The sequence below is a fragment of the Theropithecus gelada genome, chromosome 5, assembly GCF_003255815.1.
Source record: "Theropithecus gelada isolate Dixy chromosome 5, Tgel_1.0, whole genome shotgun sequence".
Taxonomy (NCBI): domain Eukaryota; kingdom Metazoa; phylum Chordata; class Mammalia; order Primates; family Cercopithecidae; genus Theropithecus; species Theropithecus gelada.
In genome coordinates this window covers 149969158-149975642 of record NC_037672.1, presented here as the reverse complement: position 1 = coordinate 149975642, position 6485 = coordinate 149969158, and the positions used below count along the sequence as shown (strand labels likewise).

The 6485-nt window shown below is 51.2% G+C and overlaps 1 long non-coding RNA gene across 1 annotated transcript; it reads right to left on the bottom strand.

Moving 5' to 3' along the window:
• Positions 1–371: 371 nt before the first annotated feature.
• LOC112625479 lies at positions 372–1531 on the bottom strand. The gene is made up of 2 exons (XR_003119605.1): positions 1501–1531; positions 372–1054 (listed from the first exon to the last, which is right to left on the bottom strand). It is a non-coding gene; the product is annotated as an uncharacterized LOC112625479 (long non-coding RNA).
• Positions 1532–6485: the final 4954 nt, after the last annotated feature.

Sequence of the window (6485 nt, the reverse complement as noted above, 5' to 3'; positions counted from 1 at the left end):
TCTTCCCCCTCTAAACTTCGCTTCGGAACACCTCACTGAGTACTGCATGCATCAGCTTTACTTAGGAGGTGGACTGGGGAGGGAGCTCCATAATGAATCACACGTGTAAGTTTTCTATTTTCCCCCAAAGATCATATGCTTCTTGAGGAGAAGGACCATGTCTTAAAATCCCAAATTATGCCAATGTGATGCTGTAATGGGTTCTTCAAAAGCCATGAAAAATACTCACTGGTGGCAGGTTATCAATGCAGAGAACAGGATGTCTCAGGTAGGAAGATGCAATCACACAACAGTTTCTGCTCTCTTTTTTCTCTTGTTGGTTTTCCACCCACATAAAGTTTCATACACATGTACACACTCGTGAAACAAGATCTGCATGACTCCAAATTTATTACTCCGGTGCCCTTGAACATTTAAGGAAAGGCTTTCATTTGACAGTTACATGATTGGTGTGTGCTCATTCCTCATACAATTTCCTTGAGTATAAATATTTTAAAAAGAATAAAGATGAATGGCATAACTCTGACGAGTTAATGGGAAAGGGAGCCCTTCACTCTGACTGAGAGTATCTGGTTGGAAAGTCACTGGGAGAATAAACCACCTGGCTGCACAGGGTCAAAGGCTGCCACGTCCATCAAGGGCTCTCCCGGGACAACAGAATCATCTTCAGAAAACATCACATGAAATCCCCTCCATCTATGGTAGCAGACGGTGTGGGATGACCCTGATGAGATGAGATGGTTTCTAATTTCTGAGACCTGACAGCCTGAGATAACGTGGACCACAGCCGCGGCCGGGAAGATCTGCGGGGACATGCTCCAGATGGAAGAATGTGTCTGGGCCTGAGGCAGCTGCACACAGAAACTGGGGATCTTTAGGGGGGTTCCCCGAGCTCACTGCTCCTCCGGAGCCTCTTTCTATTCTGCAGCAGGGGCTTCTCTTTTAAGAGTCTTTGGAGGAAGAAACCGTTTCCATCCTACTTGATTCGGAAGCTACCTGTTCGTGGCTGGTGATGCACCTTGACCTGCAGTTTGCTTCTCTCTTGAGAAAGACACTGTGAGAACATGGAGAAGGAAGTGGGAGGATTAAAAATGACAAAGACGGGAGAAAGGGGGAAGAGGAGGCTGTGAGAAAAGGAAGTGAACAAGAGTTGCCCAGCCAGCACAGAGGAGTCCTGGGCCTGCGGGGACATGCAGGCACCTGGAGGTGCAGACAGGATGGCTCAGGGGTGCTCCGTGGGCCCAGCACCTACAGGTTTGCTTTTCTAGGACTGGAGGCAAGAAAACAACCTGAAGCATAAAATTTGCTGTCCCTTTGCTGATGTCAGAGTGGAGAAGTTGTAGGTGTGAGCAGATGTGCTCTGTGGGGGGCAGAGACAAGAGCTGCGGGAGTCTTCAGGCCACCGCCCATCCACCAAGCCTTATGGCTGGTGCCTTCTCTGTCTGCATTTCTCTCTCTCTCCCCCTCCCCACCCCACACGCAGAATGCCGTGCCGCGTACTCTCTTTCCTCTGTGCTTCACTCTTGCCTGAAGGTCTCAGGTGAGACACTCCACTAAATTTAAAACCTCATCTCAAAGCCTCTGCCCAGGTAATCTATGTCTTAACAGGCATTTTAAAGACAGGGCCACACCCCTAGCAACACCAGCCCCTGAAGCAGCCAGCAGTGGAACCAGCCTGGGTTTTGTGTCCCTAGACCCCACCCTGAGGTCCTGCACCTGACTCTCCCTCGCACCCTGAGGTCCTGCACCTGACTCTCCCTCGCACCCTGAGGTCCTGCACCTGACTCTCCCTCGCACCCTGAGGTCCTGCACCTGACTCTCCCTCGCATGCTCAGGGTTCTGGTGTTTGCTCTTTTCCTGGAGACTTCATTTTTGAGAATTTGCTTTTATGTAACTGTGTTTTTTTGTTTTGTTTGTTTGTTTGAGACGCAGTCTCACTCTGTTGCCCAGGCTGGAGTGCAGTGGTGTGATCTCTGCTCACTGCGACCTCTGCCTCCCCGGTTCAAGTGATTCTTGTGCCTCAGCCTTCCAAGTAGCTGGGCCTACAGGCATGCACCACCACGCCTGGCTAATTTTTGTATTTTTGGCAGAGACGAGGTTTCTCCATGTTGGCCAGGCTGGCCTGGAACTCCTGACCTCAAGTGATCCGCCCACCTCAGCCTCCCAAAGTGCTGGGATTACAGGAGTGAGACTTTTACATAACTGTGATTGCGGGTGACTCAATTGTCTAAAGAAAAACAAAACAAAACAAAATCTCGTACATTTCTTCCTATTGTCAACATTTTATCCCCCAAGGGTCGGTGAGCTCTGAGGAGAGTAGCTTTCCCAGAGATAATTACATCTTTAAGAAAACTGCAGCACTGTGCCTGAATGTGCAATGCCCAGGGGTTGTTTATTTCATGGGAGCCACACCCACTGTCTCGTTATCCAGTGCACCCCACCGTTCTGGTGTCCAGGAGGCACCCTGCTACCCTCCACATAGGGCAAGCACCGCAGCTGCTCGGGGCGTGAGCCATGACAGGCCCGAGTGGGAGAGTTCCCTGGAGTGGGGACCCGCTGTTCTACCTGCCCAGGCGTGGGTGGCTTGGGTGGAAAAACAATGCCGTCTTTCATGGGAGGCAGGTGGCTTTGTTGCGACATAGCATGAGAAGAGGCAGGCCAGACGGTGAGAGGCTGTTCTGGTAATGGAAGGAAATGCATTTCCAGAGGGAAGGAGCCGATCGAGTGCTGTCGATGTGCCCAGCCCTCACGCCGCTTCAGGGCTAAGAGCCAGCAGGGATACTCCGGACCAGCGGAACTGCTTGCTAAAATAGTGAAATGCTTTGGTTCTGTGTGGCAAATAGCGGGTTTCCAGAGCCCTCCCACGTCCCAGGCACCTGGACCTATCTCTGAGAGGTCCCTGGACCTTCCCAAGCACAGCTGCTGAGGATTCCTACCAGGGCCCTCCAGGAACTTTGTTCTTCCCTGAGGGGTCAGGCCTGTCAATCTATCACAGGATTTTTAGCAGCACCTCCTTCATAAAACCTCCCCACCCCCGACCCAAATCAGAATTCATTGCTCCTCAAGAAGTCAGATAGCAGGTTGCTTACACACTGGGCCTTCACCACATCCTTTCATGTTATTTCTATGCAGTGTGGCTATTTATTTTCACATCTGTCTCCCTCTTTAGAAAATGCACCGTTCCCACAGCCCTTGTGCCATTCGCCACAGCACCTAGCACAGACTAAACGCCACATAAGTATTTGAGAGACTGGTTTGAATTAGGAGTGGCCTGGAGGTAGGAAAGCAGGATGAGAACGAAGCCCCACTGGGACAAGAGATGTATCCGTGTGTGCGCGTGTGCACATGGCAGTGGTGAGCAGGCATTTCTGCCATCTCTGCCCATGTGAATGTAGGGAATGAAGATGAGTGCCGGTTGGAAGTGAGGAAGCCACGAAGCAGAGTAGCTTGGGCTAAGGGTGGCCATACTGCAGCCACGACAGGCCTCCCGGGGCTCTGGCTCTCATCACATCAGGTTCCTCGGCTCTACTCAAACGGAGACTGCCGGCTGGAACTTTAGCTTCTTCTCACTGGGACTCTGAAGGAAAGCGAATCTATGCAGTTATCCCTGAGGCACTTGGCTGGAAAAGACCCCGGAAGGCTTGTAATTCAGCCTTCTCCTTGACAAATGGATAAAACAAAACAACCTAACACTGAGCGTCTTCCCACGGCCTCCGGATGGTGATGCTGTCCACAGAACAGGGATGCTGTGGAACCTGAGGGGAACGTGTGGGTCTGCCCTGAGGGGGCTTCCCAGAGCCCTGCTCTGGCTCTGCTCTGCCCTGGCGGAGGGGCCTGGGCTGGAGCTCAAACAGGGCAAGGACTGTGGATCCAGATCCAGGTTTTGTGGAGTTCAAATCTTACCAATTTGGGGGGGAGCATTTTTTAAGAGAAAGCATACAAAATTGCAAACAGAAAATGAGGTACAGGGCTTTGGAAGGAGCCTGCACAAGGAAGGATCCAAATCTTACACTTCATGAGCTTCACAATAAACTAACCTCTGGAGCAACCTAATGAGCGGGGAGGGTGTATTGGTTTCCTGCCTATTAGCTGCTGTGCCACAGTACTGCAAATCGGATGGATTAAAACAGAGGCAATTTATTCTCCCACAGTTCCAGAGGCTACGAGAGGTCAAGGTGCTAGCAGGGCCATGCCGCCTCTGAAAGTCACAGGGGAGTCCTTTCTTGACTCTTCTAGCTTCTGTGGGCTTGCTGGTAGTCTTTGGGGTTTCTAGGCTCGCAGCCTCATCACTCCAGTCTTTCCCTTCGTCCTCCCACTGGGTTCTCCCTGTATGTCTGTGTTCACGTGGCTGCGTACATATAAGGACACCAGTCATCTAGGATTAGGAGCTCCCCCTACTCTAGTATGATTCCATCTAACTGAGCACATCTGCAACAATCCTTTTTCCAAATGAGGTCACATTCTGAGGAATTTGGGTAAGAGCTTCTCTATTTCAACATATCTCTATTTTGGGGATGGGGCACACAATTCAAACCATAACAGGTGCAGGAGGAGAGTGGGGAAGGAGGGGAGTGCGGCAGTAGTGAAGTGGTAGAAGCTGGGGAATCATTCTGGAGTCTTAGAGTTGGGAGGTCACCAGTGGCTGTTCCATTGGGCTCTCTGGGTGAGGGCAGCTTCCACCCCTTCCTGGGGCCACCTGGAGGAAACAGAATCTCAGCAGACACCCTGCCGGCTGGCGCTGCTGCTTCCTCTTCACTTCCACAGCCTCGCTGCATCACATTGCTGGTCCCAAGGAACCTCGGTGGTTTCCCTTGGAAGCCTTATGCATCCCGGTGAAGGCAGGCCCACGCGTGTGGGTGGAGCACATGCTGGAGTGAGGTCCACTGAAGCTCTGGTCCCCAGCAATTGAGAGTTCACAGCCTGGGGAAACACCAGGAATGAAGATCTGCCAACAAAACCACGTGCCGAAGCTTCTAGAGCCACAGAGCCACGAAGGTCAACTCCCAAATACTCACCACGCTCAGTGAAAGGGCAGATAAACAGGTGCTTAAAGCAGCAGGTAATTTTGGCTGGACTGCATCACTGTTTATGGTTTTCTTTCCTGTAAGAGATTTGCCCTCTTAATTGTGATTTGCTTAATCTCCAAAACGAATTTACGTTCCCTGAGCAGTCTGCAGCACAGGGGTGGGCGCAGCCCAGAATGTTCTGGGTGGCAGGGAGAAGCCAGGTGGGATTAAAAACAGACAGATCATAACAAAGTGGGCGCTCCACACGCGTTCAGTAAACACAGCCGGCCCAGCAAGGTCAACCATGGGTTGGTCTGGTTGCTTCAACATTCTAATTAACTGGATGCCAGAGACGCTGTGCCATTTTCAAAGAATCAAGTTCCAATGAAATACACCCAAGGTTAAAGTGCTCCAGAACACAGCCCATCTATGCTGGTTCATCGACACCTCAGAATCCAGCAGGGGCCCAGGGACATCACCCTGAGTGTAAATTACCCTTGGACACAGTGCTGCACTTGTGAGCCATGTGGGGGGCTGGCTACATCTTGCTGGCCCTGTGGTGTAACATAGAAGCTGCCTCTTAGTCACACCAGTCGACCATAGGAACAATAGGCTTTCGGGTTGCTTGGATTCTAGATTAAGAAGTAATGTTAAAATGGAGAGTTGATTGCATTTGTATTTGAGGTCATGGAACACAGTGCACTGGTTGACCAGTTGTGTTAAGGGCATGTTTGAGCTTGCCGAGCAGGGAAAGGCAGGCTCTGCGTGACCCAGCCCCACCCCCACCCCCACCCCCACGCAGGAGAAGAAGAAGGACAGCCTCTCTGCCCCTTGGATGGTGCCATTTAAGGCTCTTCTGTGACTCTTTAGCTGGCTTTTGTGCCACCCTGCTGTGGGCTCATGGGTTTTCACTGAAGAATCGAAACCTCCACCCCCTCTGCCTCTTAGTCCCCCAGATCTTAAGTCTCGCTTCTCTGTGTGGTGACAGTTCTCCTCCCACACTTGTGCTCAGCAGCCGTCTCTCAGAAAGCAGGACTGCCCTTCAGAGTCCACTGCCCACAGCAACCTCCTGACAGTCCTGCTCTCAGCTCCAGCCCCAGGAGGACACACGAAACAGCAGCTCACAGATATGCACAGTCTGCCGCCTTCAAAGCATGAAACAGGTTGTGGCCCATGGGAAAGCTTTTTTTGCAGCTGTCACCAAGCTGGCATGAGATGAGTGCTTGCAGTATGGTGGCTGAAAGCTGTTTAGTGTTGTCTGCTTTGTGTATGTCACTAACTGTGGCCTTGCATTTATTCTACTTGGTGACTGCCAAAGACTGGAAACATCTGCTAGATAATTGATATGTGATCAATAGGGACCATGTCTATGTTTGCTCTCATTCTAACCCCCAGTGACTGGCATAGCGCCCCACACAGAGGAGGCCCTAACCAAAGTTTTAGTTAATGAGTAACTGAACAAATGACATCAAAATGAGA